Source organism: Bubalus kerabau, chromosome 12, assembly GCF_029407905.1.
Source record: "Bubalus kerabau isolate K-KA32 ecotype Philippines breed swamp buffalo chromosome 12, PCC_UOA_SB_1v2, whole genome shotgun sequence".
NCBI classification, from domain to species: Eukaryota; Metazoa; Chordata; class Mammalia; order Artiodactyla; family Bovidae; genus Bubalus; species Bubalus kerabau.
In genome coordinates this window covers 74706584-74720819 of record NC_073635.1, presented here as the reverse complement: position 1 = coordinate 74720819, position 14236 = coordinate 74706584, and the positions used below count along the sequence as shown (strand labels likewise).

General features: G+C 40.0%; 1 protein-coding gene across 2 annotated transcripts in view; it reads left to right on the top strand.

Moving 5' to 3' along the window:
• Positions 1–13990, top strand: part of LOC129624667 (ATP-binding cassette sub-family C member 4-like) — a 171484-nt gene extending 157494 nt beyond the window's left edge. For both annotated transcript variants that reach the window (XM_055542828.1, XM_055542827.1), the window contains 2 exons: positions 8017–8151; positions 12164–13990. The gene's annotated coding sequence lies outside the window, so the exon portion shown is untranslated. The remainder of the gene's footprint in view (positions 1–8016; positions 8152–12163) is intronic.
• The last annotated feature ends 246 nt before the right edge of the window (positions 13991–14236 follow it).

Below are 14236 nucleotides of genomic sequence, written 5' to 3'. Positions count from 1 at the left end.
TGACACAATAGATCTGGGCACTGCACACATGGCAGGCTCCAAGTTTTGGTCTCTGGTACTGGTAAAATAATCTGCCTGCCAATACAGGAGTCACAGGAAAGGCAGGTTTGATCCCTAGATTGGGAAGACCATCTGGAGAAGGAAATGGCAACCCGCTTCAGTATTCTTACCTGGGGAATCCCATGGACAGAGGAGCCTGGCGGGCCATAGTCCATGGGGTTACAAAGAGTCAGACACAACTGAGCACAGACAAACACATCTAGATAGTGTCTTCCTTCCAGGTTTGATTGGCTTTTTCTTCCTTATAATTTGATATTTCCTTCCTTAGCTTTATTTCCTTCCTTCCTCCCTCTATTTCTTTTCCTTATTCTCATTTTCATCTCTTTCTTTGTTCTTTCCCTGCTGAGATTCAATAAATGTTAAGGTGTGGCTTCTAAAATAATGAGACCATCTGTCAAAGGAAAACAATCTTTGTCTGCATATAATCTCAAAGGAATGCAACGGATTTTAAGATTAACACCCTAGCCTGTGGCACTAATCTGATTTCACTCATGTGGATGTTAACCATAGTATCTGCTGATGCTGCTTCAGTCAATTCAGTCACTCAGTCGTGTCTGACTCTGCAACCCCATGAATCGCAGCATGCCAGGCCTCCCAGTCCATCACCATCTCCTGGAGTTCACTCAAACTCACGTCCATCAAGTCGGTGATGCCATCCAGCCATCATATCCTCTGTCGTCCCCTTCTCCTCCTGCCCCCAATCCCTCCCAGCATCAGAGTCTTTTCAAATGAGTCAACTGTTCACATGAGGTGGCCAAAGTACTGGAGTTTCAGTTTTAGCATCAGTCCTTCCAGAGAACACCCAGCGTTGATCTCTTTCAGAATGGACTGGTTGGATCTCCTTGCAGTCCAAGGGACTCTCAAGAGTCTTCTCCAACACCACAGTTCAAAAGCATCAATTCTTCAGCACTCAGCTTTCTTCACAGTCCAACTCTAGCATCCATACATGATCACTTGAAAAACCATAGCCTTGACTAGATGGCCCTTTGTTGGCAAAGTAATGTCTCTGCTTTTCAATATGCTCTCTAGGTTGGTCATAAATTTTCTTCCAAGGAGTAAGCGTCTTTTAATTTCATGGCTGCAGTCACCATCTGAAGTGATTTTGGAGCCCCAAAAGATAAAGTCCGACACTGTTTCCCCATCTATTTGCCATCAAGTGATGGGACCAGATGCCATGATCTTCGTTTTCTGAATGTTGAGCTTTAAGCCAACTTTTTCACTCTCCACTTTCACTTTCATCAAGACGCTTTTTAGTTCCTCTTCACTTTCTGCCAAAAGGGTGGTATCATCTGCATATATGAGGTTATTGATATTTCTCCCTACAATCTTGATTCCTGCTTGTGCTTCTCATGAAGAGTTTCTCATGATGTACTCTGCATAGAAGTTAAATAAGCAGGGTGACAATATACAGCCTTGACGTAGTCCTTTTCCTATTTGGAACCAGTCTGTTGTTCCATGTCCAGTTCTAACTGTTGCTTCCTGACCTTCATGTAGGTTTCTCAGGAGGCAGGTCAGGTGGTCTGGTATTCCCATCTTTTTCAGAATTTTCCACAGTTTATTGTGATCAACACAGTCAAAGGCTTTGGCAGTCAATAAAGCAGAAATAGACGTTTTTCTGGAACTCTCTTGCTTTTTCCATGATCCAGCGGATGTTGGCAATTTGATCTCTGGTTTCTCTGCCTTTTCTAAAGCCAGCTTGAACATCTGGAAGTTCACAGTTCAGGTATGGCTGAAGCCTGGCTTGGAGAATTTTGAGCATTACTTTACTAGCGTGTGAGATGAGTGCAACTGTGTGATAGTTTGAGCACTCTTTGGCATTGCCCTTCTTTGGGATTGGAATGAAAACTGACCTTTTCCAGTCCTATGGCCACTGCTGAGTTTTCCAGATTTGCTGACATATTGAGTGCAGCACTTTCACAGCATCATCTTTTAGGATTTGAAATAGCTCCTCTGGAATTCTATCACCTCCACTAGCTTTGTTCATAGTGATGCTTTCTAAGGCCCACTCGACTTCACATTGCAGGATGTCTGGCTCTAGGTGAGTGATCACACCATCGTGATTATCTTGGTCTTGAAGATCTTTTTTGTACAGTTCTTCTGTGTATTCTTGCCACCTCTTCTTAATATCTTCTGCTTCTGTTAGGTCCATACCATTTCTGTCCTTTATCGAGCCCATCTTTGCATGAAATGTTCCCTTGGTATCTCTAATTTTCTTTAAGAGTTCTCTAGTCTTTCCCATTCTGTTGTTTTCCTCTATTTTTTGCATTGATCTCTGGAAGGCTTTCTTATCTCTTCTTGTTATTCTTTGGAACTCTGCATTCAGATGCTTAGATCTTTCCTTTTCTCCTTTGCTTTTCACTTCTCTTCTTTTCACAGCTATTTTTAAGGCCTCCCCAGACAGCCATTTAGCTTTTATGCATTTCTTTTCCATGGGGATGGTCTTGATCCCTATCTCCTGTACTATGTCACGAACCTCCATCCATAGTTCATCAGGCACTCTATCAGATCTTGTCCCTTAAATCTATTTCTCACTTCCACTGTATAATCATAAGGAATTTGATTTAGGTCATACCTGAATGGTCTAGTGGTTTTCCCTACTTTCTTCAATTTAAGTCTGAATTTGGTAATAAGGAGTTCGCGATCTGAGCCACAGTCAGCTCCTGTTCTTGTTTTTGCTGACTGTATAGAGCTTCTCCATCTTTGGCTGCAAAGAATACAATCAATCTGATTTCAGTGTTGACCATCTGGTGATGTCCATGTGTACAGTCTTCTCTTGTGTTTTTGGAAGAGGGTGTTTGCTATGACCCGTGTGTTTTCTTGGCAAAATTCTATTAGCCTTTGCCCTGCTTCATTCCGTATTCCAAGGCCAAATTTGCCTGTTACTCCAGGTGTTTCTTGACTTCCTACTTTTGCATTCCAGTCCCCTATAATGAAAAGGACATCTTTTTTGGGTATACACAATGGAGTATTACTCAGCCATTAAAAAGAATACATTTGAATCAGTTCTAATGAGGTGGATGAAACTGGAGCCTATTATACAGAGTGAAGTAAGCCAGAAAGAAAAACACCAATACAGTATACTAAAGCATATATATGGAATTTAGAAAGATGGTAACAATAACCCTGTGTACGAGACAGCAAAAGAGACACTGATGTATAGAACAGTCTTATGGACTCTGAGAGGGAGGGAGAGGGTGGGAAGATTTGGGAGAATGGCATTGAAACATGTAAAATATCATGTATGAAACGAGTTGCCAGTCCAGGTTCGATGCACGATACTGGATGCTTGGGGCTGGTGCACTGGGACGACCCAGAGGGATGGAATGGGGAGGGAGGAGGGAGGAGGGTTCAGGATGGGGAACACATGTATACCTGTGGCAGATTCATTTTGATATTTGGCAAAACTAATACAATTATGTAAAGTTTAAAAATAAAATAAAATTTTAAAAAAATAGAAAAAAAAAGAAGAAAAAATAAATAAATAAAAGGTCTTGTAGGTCTTCATAGAACCATTCAACTTCAGCTTCTTCAGCATTCCTGGTTGGGGCATAGATTTCGATTACTGTGATATTGAATGGTTTGCCTTGGAAACGAACAGAGGTCATTCTGTCGTTTTTGAGATTGCATCTAAGTACTGCATTTCGGACTCTTTTGTTGACCATGATGGCTACTCCATTTCCTCTGAGGGTTCCTGCCCACAGTAGTAGATATAATGGTTATCTGAGTTAAATTCACCCATTCTAGTCCATTTGAATTCACTTATTCCTAGAATGTCTGTGTTCACTATTGCCATCTCCTGTTTGACCACTTCCAATTTGCCTTGATTCATGGACCTAACATTCCAGGTTCCTATGCAATATTGCTCTTTACAACATCGGACCTTGCTTCTATCACCAGTCACATCCACAACTGGGTATTGTTTTTGCTTTGGCTCCATCCCTTCATTCTTTCTGGAGTTATTTCTCCACTGATCTCCAGTAGCATATTGGGCCCCTACTGACCTGCGGAGTTCCTCTTTCAGTACCCTATCATTTTGCCTTTTCATACTGTTCATGGGGTTCTCAAGGCAAGAATACTGAAGTGGCTTGCCATTCCCTTCTCCAGTGGACCACATTCTGTCAGACCTCTCCACAATGACCCACCCGTCTTGGGTGGCCCCACAGGGCATGGCTTAGTTTCATTGAGTTAGACAAGGCTGTGGTCCTAGTGTGATTAGATTGACTAGTTTTCTGTGATTATGGTTTCGGTGTGTCTGCCCTCTGATGCCCTCTTGCAACATCTACTGTCTTACTTGGGTTTCTCTTATCTTGGACATGGAGTATCTCTTTACGGCTGCTCCAGCAAAGCACAGCCGCTGCTCCTTACCTTGGACGAGGGGTATCTCCTCACTGCTGCCCCTCCTGACCTTGAACTTGGAGTAGCTCCTCACGGCCCTCCTTAGTATGCTGCTTAGTAATGAAATAAACAGATAAAGAAGGCCTGCATAATGTGTAAAAAGCAACAGATGGAGTTAACCAGTGATTTTGTTGGTCCATACAAAATAGGTAATAATCCAGAAATAAGTGATCAGTAATCCCCAGTAATCCTTATGCCCACTGATAATGGGACTGTCTCTTTTGACTACTTGGGAAGTTTCTGTAATACCACCTCCCAGCCTACTGCACATACATTGTCAGATGGGATATCAGTGGGGACATTGAGTAGATACCAGACTGTTACTATTGAGGCAGTGCCTGTAGTCTCATTCCTTGAGCAGGACATGAACAAGAGTGAGTTCTGGGCAGGCAGACAACAGCAGTAGGGCATTTGCAACCAAAGTGATGCTCTAGGCTTTAGTCAGTGTGTCCAGTCACCCAGATTAGAACATCACAGTAGGAAGCAGGTCCCACCTACAGATTTTCATGAGGGACAGAGTGACATTCCAAGATTGCAGGACAGTGACTCTTACATTATAGATATGTTATTTGGCATTGCCTTTGCTGTTATTATCAAAATATGTTCATTTGTTAATCCTTTATTTACCCATGCTGCTACTGCTGCTAAGTCGCTTCAGTCATGACCGACTCTATGCGACCCCATAGACAGCAGCCCACCAGGCTCCCCCATCCCTGGGATTCTCCAGGCAAGAACACTGGAGTGGTTGCCATTTCCTTCTCCAAAGCATGAAAGTAAAAAGTGAAAATGAAGTCACTCAGTTGTGTCCGACTCTTAGCGACCCCATGGACTGCAGCCTACCAGGCTCCTCCATCCATGGGATTTTCCAGGCAAGAGTACTGGAGTGGGTGCCATTGCCTTCTCTGATATCTCCTGGTAAATCTCAATAACCTCAATTTTTTTTTCTCTTGGTCAGTGTCTTTGAACAAATCTTTAATATGGTTTTACAAAGCAGTTTACAACCCCAGCCCCTTCCCACCTTTCTAGCTTTTTTCCACTCTGCTCTCCCTCTTTCCTTTATAGCTAAAACCACATTGATTTTCTTTCAGTTCTCCAAATGCAGTGTTCACTCTCTTATAGTTGTGCCCTCTCTGAACTATTGTGGCTGAGACTAAGGTGATGGAAGTAGAAATGGTGAAGTGGTTGGGATAGAGGCATTTGTTGGGATAGAGGCATTTGTAATAAATAACGAAGTGAAGCCAAGCGATTGTGCAATGGGTTGAACATGGAATGTGAGGGCAAAGAGGGGAGTTGATGCTGGTGTCTGGATTGGGTTCTGAACATCTGGGTGAATGGAGAAGATAGAGGGAAAAGGGAAATGCAAGGGTTCACTTTGGAGCCTGTCACCTTCATAATGATTGACCTTGTTTTCCATGGTAGACCTTGCCATTCACTGAGGAGCAGTCCTTCTCACTCCTGTTTTGGGAGACCTTCAGTTTAGGACTCCCTTGTCAAGGTCATCAGTGATGTCCTAGGGAGGTCCCGCCAGGAGATGTAAATTTAGTCACTTGTTTACATCTTGGTCTGAGATGGTTGCGGTTGCTAACTCCTCTGGTAGGAATGGTAGGATTAAACATCAGGAGACCCAAGAGATGTGCATCTCCCAACTACAGAGTCATGGGATTGTTCTGTGTAGTCCATGCACCCCAGGTGTAAAATTTGTATTTTCTTCGAATGCTTCTGATTACTGATTGGCTTTCAATTCAGCAAAAACACCATAAATAAAGTTCTTTCTCAAATATTTGATTTAAAAAAATTATTTGAGTATAGTTGAATTACAATGTTGTGTTACTATCAGGTGTATAGCAAAGTGAATCAGTTATACATATACATATATCCAGTCTTTATTAGAGTCTTTTTCCATATAGGCCATTACAGAGTATTGACTGTTCCCTGGGCTACATTAGGTCCTAATTAGTTATCTGTTTTATATATAGTAGTGTCTATATGCAGAGAAGGCAATGGCACCCCACTCCAGTACTCTTGCCTGGAAAATCCCATGGACAGAGGAGCCTGGTAGGCTGCAGTCCATGGGGTCGCTAAGAGTCAGATACGACTGAACGACTTCACTTTCACTTTTCACTTTCATACATTGGAGAAGGAAATGGCAACCACTCCAGTGTTCTTGCCTGGAGAATCCCAGGGATGGTGGAGCCTGGTGGGCTGCCATCTATGGGGTCGCACAGAGTCGGACACGACTGAAGCGACTTAGCAGCAGTAGCAACAGCAGCAGTGTCTATATATCAATCCCTATCTACCAATTTATCCCTCCCCTAATTACCGCTTGGTAACTGTAAGTTTCTTTTCTACATATGTGACTTTATTTCTGTTTTATAGATAAATTCTTTCTACCCTTTAAAAATTTTAAAGCATTTTTGTACCCTTTTTTAGGTTTCACACATAAGTGATATAATATGTTACTCTGTTTGACTTACTTCACTCAGTATGACAATATCTAGGACCATCCATATCACTGCAAATGACATAATTTAACTTTTTAATGGTTGAATAATATTCCATTGTGCATATGTACCACATTTTTTTTATCACTGGAATGTGAACCTCAATTTCTTACTTGCTTCTTTATTCTTATTCAAAGAAAAAATTGGTTTTCTAGAGATGTCTTCTATTCGCAGCAGTTCAGCTAAAGTAGCTCTTATATATCAACTCCTTTTGCCAACCTTTCACTCTCAGAATAATAAACCACAACCACAATCAACTTCAGGAAGCATCTTAACTTTTCAGACAATGGATGCTGCCCTTCTTAGCAACTGACATAATCAGGGCCCTGTGGGTTGAAAAAAAATGCACAGTCTGGATGTTGAGAGTTATGTTATAGTCAGTGGACTTCCTGAGGACTTCAAGTCGGGGATGGAACATCTAAGACAATGCTGAGAAACTGTTCTAAAGAGGCAAGCGTAGGGGGTCAGGATGTATAGGAATTTTTGCAACAAAAGACTAGGTAGTCATAACAACAAAAGATTACTGTTAAAGAAAATCAGATATCTCAAGTAAATGAATTTAGCACTTCTATGTTTAGGGGGAGCTAAAAGAGTCTGGGCTCACTGAAATCATTCCACTGACATGCACCTCAGCTATCTGGGCCAGTATCCTGTGTTTTCTCATCCTGAGTTTCCTCAGGGCTCACTGTGGGGAGTGGGTGCAGTCTGATGGCTGATAGATGGCAAGTATTCTTTCCTTTCTGAGTTCCCTCAGGGTTCACCAGCTCATAATCGTGGCTGTAGTCACTGATGACTGTGATGTCCTTTGTTTACTGATACAGCAGGAAATGTTTCATTTCCCATCTATACCATTAAAATAATAAAAGGTTGGTTTGGGCCTTTATTTGCCTAATAAAACCATTATCAAGGTAATCAAACCATTAAAATATCAGCCAGGCCTACCACCCAAATAGATTTTCTCTATTCTTCCCTTCCTGTCCCTTTACAAACTATTGTCTGATTTATAATATGTTACTGCAAAACATGGTGTGCTAACGGGTTTCTTCCTGCTAATTGACAGGTTTGGGATTCAGGGAGACTGGATGATTATGATGAGCCATATTGCATGTTGCAAGATAGATACAGCCTGCTTTACAAGATGGTGCAACAACTGGGTGAAGCTGAGGCCGCTGTTCTCACTGAAAGGGCAAAACAGGTGAGCCTGCTGTGGGGAGCTGTAATTAAAGTTCGTCTCCACAGCACACTCCTCATGCTGTGGCACCAGGGATGTGGTAACAAGCACTCTGTGTCATTTTCAATTATGAGCCTCTGGATACAAAACCTCATAATTGGGTCTTAACAACACATTGCGGAAGGCAGATCTGCTGAGAATTGGCAGCGGTGTTGTTGGTGGAGTGTAGGATATGCATGCACACATACCTGAGAGAGATTTCAGATTAGAGTTTCCACATGATAGGAGTCTGGGTTCCATGATTCTCATGGAACACAGTATATTCTCACTTTGCAGACCCTTTACTTTCATCCTAAATGATGCTCAGAATGTTGGTGATGCAAATGTTTCAGGGAACATTCAGGGAATTTGAGATTTTGAAGGAAATAACATTTGTAATATTCCAGGTCTAGGAAGAAGTACAAGGGAAAGATGTAGATCACTTCTGTTTCTAATCTGTAAAGAAAACTCCTACCTGATACTGTCACTTTCTTACTAATTCTTTGTCACTTAGAATTAGGTCCAGTTGCCTCCCTTATGGGCTTCCCTGGTAGCCCAGCTGGTAAAGAATCCACCTGCAATGCAGGAGACTCCAGTTTGATTCCTGGGTTAGGAAGACCACTGGAGAAAGGATAGGCTACCCACCAGTATTATTGGGCTTTCCTGGTGGCTCAGCTGGTAAAGAATCCACCTGCATTGCAGAAGACCTAGGTCTGATCCCTGGGTTTGGAAGATCCCCTGGAGAAGGGAACAGCTACCCACTCCAGTATTGCTTCCTCTACCTTTTAGAAGATGAAATTGTCATCATGATAAATCAAGAACTCATAATGTTGCAGAGAGGAAACCAATTCTGAGTCCATGTTGGAAAATATTTCTTTGGCTTGCTTTCCATTGCTCTTATTATTATAATCATACTTAATGGCTTGTCTGGAGGACCCTGTCCCTCCTAACTGTAAACTAAAACACCTTTGATTGGCCCTTGGAGAGAGAGCTTGTCCCTGTCCAACTGTGAATCAGTTCAGTTTAGTCGCTCAGTTGTGTCCAACTCTTTGCAACCCCATGGATTACAGCATGCCAGGCTTCCCTGTTCATCACCAAGTCCTGGAGCTTGCTCAAACTCTTGTCCATTGAGTCAGTGATGCCATCCAATCATCTCATCCTCTGTCATCCCTTTATTCTCCTGCCTTCAATCTTTCCCAACATCAGGGTTTTTTCCAATTAGTCAGTTTTTTGCATCAGATGGCCAAAGTATTGGAGTTTCAGCTTCAGCATCAGTCCTTCCAATGAACACCCAGGACTGATTTCTTTTAGGATTGATGAGTTTGATCTCCTTGCAGTCAAAGGCACTCTCAAGCGTCTTCTCCAACACCACCATTCAAAAGCATCAACTCTTTGGTGCTCAGCTTTCTTTATATCCAACTCTCACATCCATACATGACCAATGGAAAAACCATAGCCTTGACTAGATAGACCTTTGTTGACAAAGTAATGTCTCTGCTTTTTAATATGCTGTCTAGATTGGTCATAACTTTCCTTCCAAGGAGTAAGCGTCATTTAATTTAATGGCTGCAATCACCATCTGCAGTGATTTTTGAGCGCCCCAAAATAAACTCAGGCACTGTTTCCAATGTTTCCCCAGCTATTTGTCATGCAGTGATGGGACTGTATGCCTGACCTTAGTTTTCTGAATGTTGAGCTTTAAGCCAGCTTTTTCACTTTACTCTTTCACTTGCATCAAGAAGCTCTTTAGTTCTTCTTCACTTTCTGTCATAAGGGTGGTGTCATCTACATATCTGAAGTTATTGATATTTCTCCCAGCAACCTTGATTCCAGCTTGTGCTTCTTCCAGCCCAGCGTTTCTCATGATGTACTCTGCATAGAAGTTAAATAAGCAGGGTGACAATATACAGCCTTGACGTACTCCTTTTCCTATTTGAAACCAGTCTGTTGTTCCATGTCCAATTCTAACTGCTGCTTCCTGACCTGCATACAGGTTTCTCAAGAGACAAGTCAGGTGGTCTGGTATTCCCATCTCGTTTAGAATTTTCCACAGTTTATTGTGATCCACACAGTCAATAAAGCAGAAATAGATGTTTTTTTCTGGAACTCTCTTGCTTTTTTGATGATCCAGTGGATGTTGGCAATTTGATCTCTGGTTCCTCTACCTTTTCTAAAACCAGTTTGAACATCTGAAAGTTCAGAGTTCACGTATTGCTGAAGCCTGATTTGGAGAATTTTTAGCATTACTTCACTAGCATGTTAGATGAGTGCAACTGTGTGGTAGTTTGATCATTCTTTGGCATTGCCTTTCTTTGGGATTGGAATGAAAACTGACCTTTTCCAGTCCTGTGGCCACTGCTGAGTTTTCCAAATTTGCTGACATATTGAGTGCAGCACTTTCACAGCAATATATATATTTCATATCCAGTTCTGTTTTGGGGGTAGCAAGCAACAAGAAATAAATAAAGCACAGTTGATATGAAGGTGAATGTCTCAGTGGTTTCCTGTTTCATTTATGGAGTCCATTATCTCTCTCCCATGATGACTTTGTTGACAACACCCACAGATGTATTCAAAGCCAGGGTTTATAAAGCATCTGTAATCATACATTCAAGTGACCCAGCTCATAACATGAGTCAGCCTCAAATAGGTGGTACATTTTCTACTTTAAGGACTCAAACAAAACTTTTCTTGTTCAGGTAAAAAAAAAAAAAAAAAAATGACAGTCGAAATCCATTTTCACCCAAACACATTTAGAAATAAGAGTTCACAAGTCTTGACATTATTTCATTTTGTTATGTGTATCTGTCAAGAATGGTTTCCCTGGGGGCTCAGTGGTAAAGAATCCACCTGCCAATGCAGGAGACATAGGTTCAGTCCCTGAGTCAGGAAGATCCCCTGAAGAAGGAAATGGCAACCCACTCCAGTATCCTTGCCTGGAAAATTCCATGGACAGAGGAGCCTTGAGGATCCATGGGATTGCAAAAGAGTTGGGCATGACTTAACAACTAAACCACAACAAATCTGTTAAGAAACTGACATACAATACAGTTACTGAAAACTGATGATTCTGGAACTTGCCAGCATTTCATTTCCTTTTTATTCTTATCATGCATTTATCAGAAAACCTGTATCTCTTCTAGTTCAGCTGGAAATTGGTAGAATTGAAGAACTTAGGGACCTGGCAAAGAACTATCCTATATTGTGGCATCATCTTACATTTAAGAGAGGTTGGTTGGTTGAGTCCTAGTTAGAGCTTTTCTACATGCCTTATGACTGCTTTGCCTTACAAACTAAATGCCAGTATATTTCATATATATATGCCAGTGTTTCAGTGCTTGTCAATCAGAGTTTATAAAATATAGGGATTACAACCTGGTGAAAGTGAAGTCAAAGTGAAAGTTGGTTAGTCATGTCCAACTCTTTATGACCCCATGGACTATACAGTCCATGGAATTCTCCAGGCCAGAATACAGGAGTGGGTAGCCTTTCCCTTCTCCAGGGCATCCTCCCAACCCAGGGATTTAACCAAGGTCTCCCGCATTGCAGACAGATTCTTTACCAGCTGAGCCATAAGGGAATATTAGCATCCAAATCTACTGCGCTCATTTAATGTGTGAAAATGACAAATTCTCATGCATTCACTAGATTTTCCAGCCTCTTTGTCACCCTTTTTTTTATCTCCAGGCTTTGAGTCAGTAAAATGATTTTGTTTATCAATTTAATGTAGTGATAAAATATATCTGTGAATCAGAATGGTCAGAACTCTAGTGGATCTACAGGTTGTTCAATATTAAGCCCAGCCCCACTGAGGGTTTTAATGGGGCTACTTCCTCCATAAAATAAATACATCTCTGCTTTTTAAAATGGTGACTCCACTAGTGATATGATTTGTGCCAACATGAAAAAGTGGATGTAGAAATGTGTTGCCTCAGGGAGGACTTTGCAACTTTTAAACATGCTGTTTTTTTTTCTTTTTTCTTTTTTTCTCCCTCAGGTGCATCTCTAAAGATATCACTCACAGTGACCATGTGATTATGAACACTTACAGTGGACAGCCTTCAGTCTTAAAAATTTTTGAGTCAACACTGTGATTCTACCATGAGGTCAAGTCTATCCCAAAGGCATCTTTCCAACAGGTTTTACACTGTATAAACTATGTTGTACTTTTTTTTATACCAAGAAATATTTATACACACAAGATGTTAGTTTATCTATCTTTTCCCCTCCAACTTCACCAACTGATTCCAAGCTCTTACAAAATGATTTATTATTTTTATTTTTATGTTATACTATTTTCTTCTCCAAATCAGAGGTTCAGGCCACCAGTAAAAGCTGTCTACCAGGTTTTCTGCCTTAAGAGACTCCAGAGCCAAAGCTCATTTTCTAATGTGCAAGAAAAAGTTGTCACAGATTTTTTTTTTATATTGTTCCCCAAATTACCTACTACTTTCCAGTCATGTCAGGGCTTCAGCTTACTTGAAGACTAGTGTGAAGTAGCTGTTTTGTGTCACCATTTCCTTTAATATAACTAGAACTCATTATTCTACCCAAAGATCTCTACTTAAAACACTACAGAGAAAACTAATAGGAAAAACAAAAATATATTGTAGTTTAAGTGAATTATGGGAGAGGAAGGTGTCCCCCGCTCCAAAAAAAAAAAAAAAAATGATACATGATTAAAATATAGAAGGACAATATTATGTGTTCTAAAAGAGAAGGAAGAGAAAATATCCTTTCTCAAAATAGAAGGCCTTCTAGGGGATTTGAGAATGAAGGACAGATGTATGATCTATTGTCTTCTAGACAGATAATTTTATTTTATTTTTTAACTTTTTTTATTGTGGTAAAATATGTAACATAAAATTTGCCATAAAGTCACTTTTAAGCATACAGTTCAGTGGTGTTAATCACATTCACAGTATTGTGCAGCCATCAATGTTTACTTTATTTTTGGTAATTATGTTAGTACTGTTCATTTTGTTATTTGTACAGAGTCATTTTTGGTAAGTTTTATTTCTCTAGAGGTAGATCTATTTCCTGTGAGTTTTGAACTTAACTTGCATAAAGTTACTCCCTATATCTATATGTTTAAACTCTGCAGCATCTATAATTGTGTTCTTTCTTTTTTTCTTTTTAATTTTCTTTTGAGCCTTTTTTAAAATGAGTAATATTACATAACTTTTTCCTATTTTAAAGAATCACATTTTTTGCTGAATTGATATTTCCTGTTTTCTTTTCTACTTCATATTATTCTGTCTTTCCTTCAACTTTTCATTTATTTTGAGATTTATTTCCTAAAATTCTTAAATTGGAAATTTAGATCAACTTTTAACTTAATCATTTTTCTAGTGTAAGTACATTAGCTACTTTTTCTTTTTTTACCCTAAAGCCCACTTAACTATAACCTACAAGTTTGGATACTAGCACTGATCAATAACCATACCATTAAGTATTTTCTAATATCTAATTGAATTCATTATTTATATCTTTTATGCATGAGTTATTCATAAGGGTAATATTCTCTAAATTTCAAGTGCTAATGGATTTTTTTCTATTAGACTGAACCATGTATAACCACTAACATTCAATCCTTTTTTTCACCTATATAATAACATTTTCATATGGTTCAAAATAATAATTTTATTTTATTATTAACATAACAATTTCTACACTTGAATTAGTCAGACAACATTCAATTGAGGATTTTAAACCAAAGGTAACCATGTTTACATACAAAGTTCCTGTTTGCACCACTTGTATTTTATTTTGGAATTTAAAAGTGTTAAAAGTATGTATATAATCAGTAAAGTTCAAATAAAAATCCTCCCCGAGTACTGAATTTTTTTTTTTTTTTGATATGTATTGCAGAATAGTTCTCTGGGATGCAGACTCAGATGGAGTTTAGTTCTGGAATGTTTATCAGGGGTGCCCTTGTGATGAACATTTATAGAATCAGAAGAGAAGAAACAGGGTAGGGCAGAGGGAAAATCAAGCTGCAACACTGTTCAGATGACCTTAGCTGACCCCATGGGGGTCTGGAGTGAAGATAGTCCTTCAGGGTTCTCCT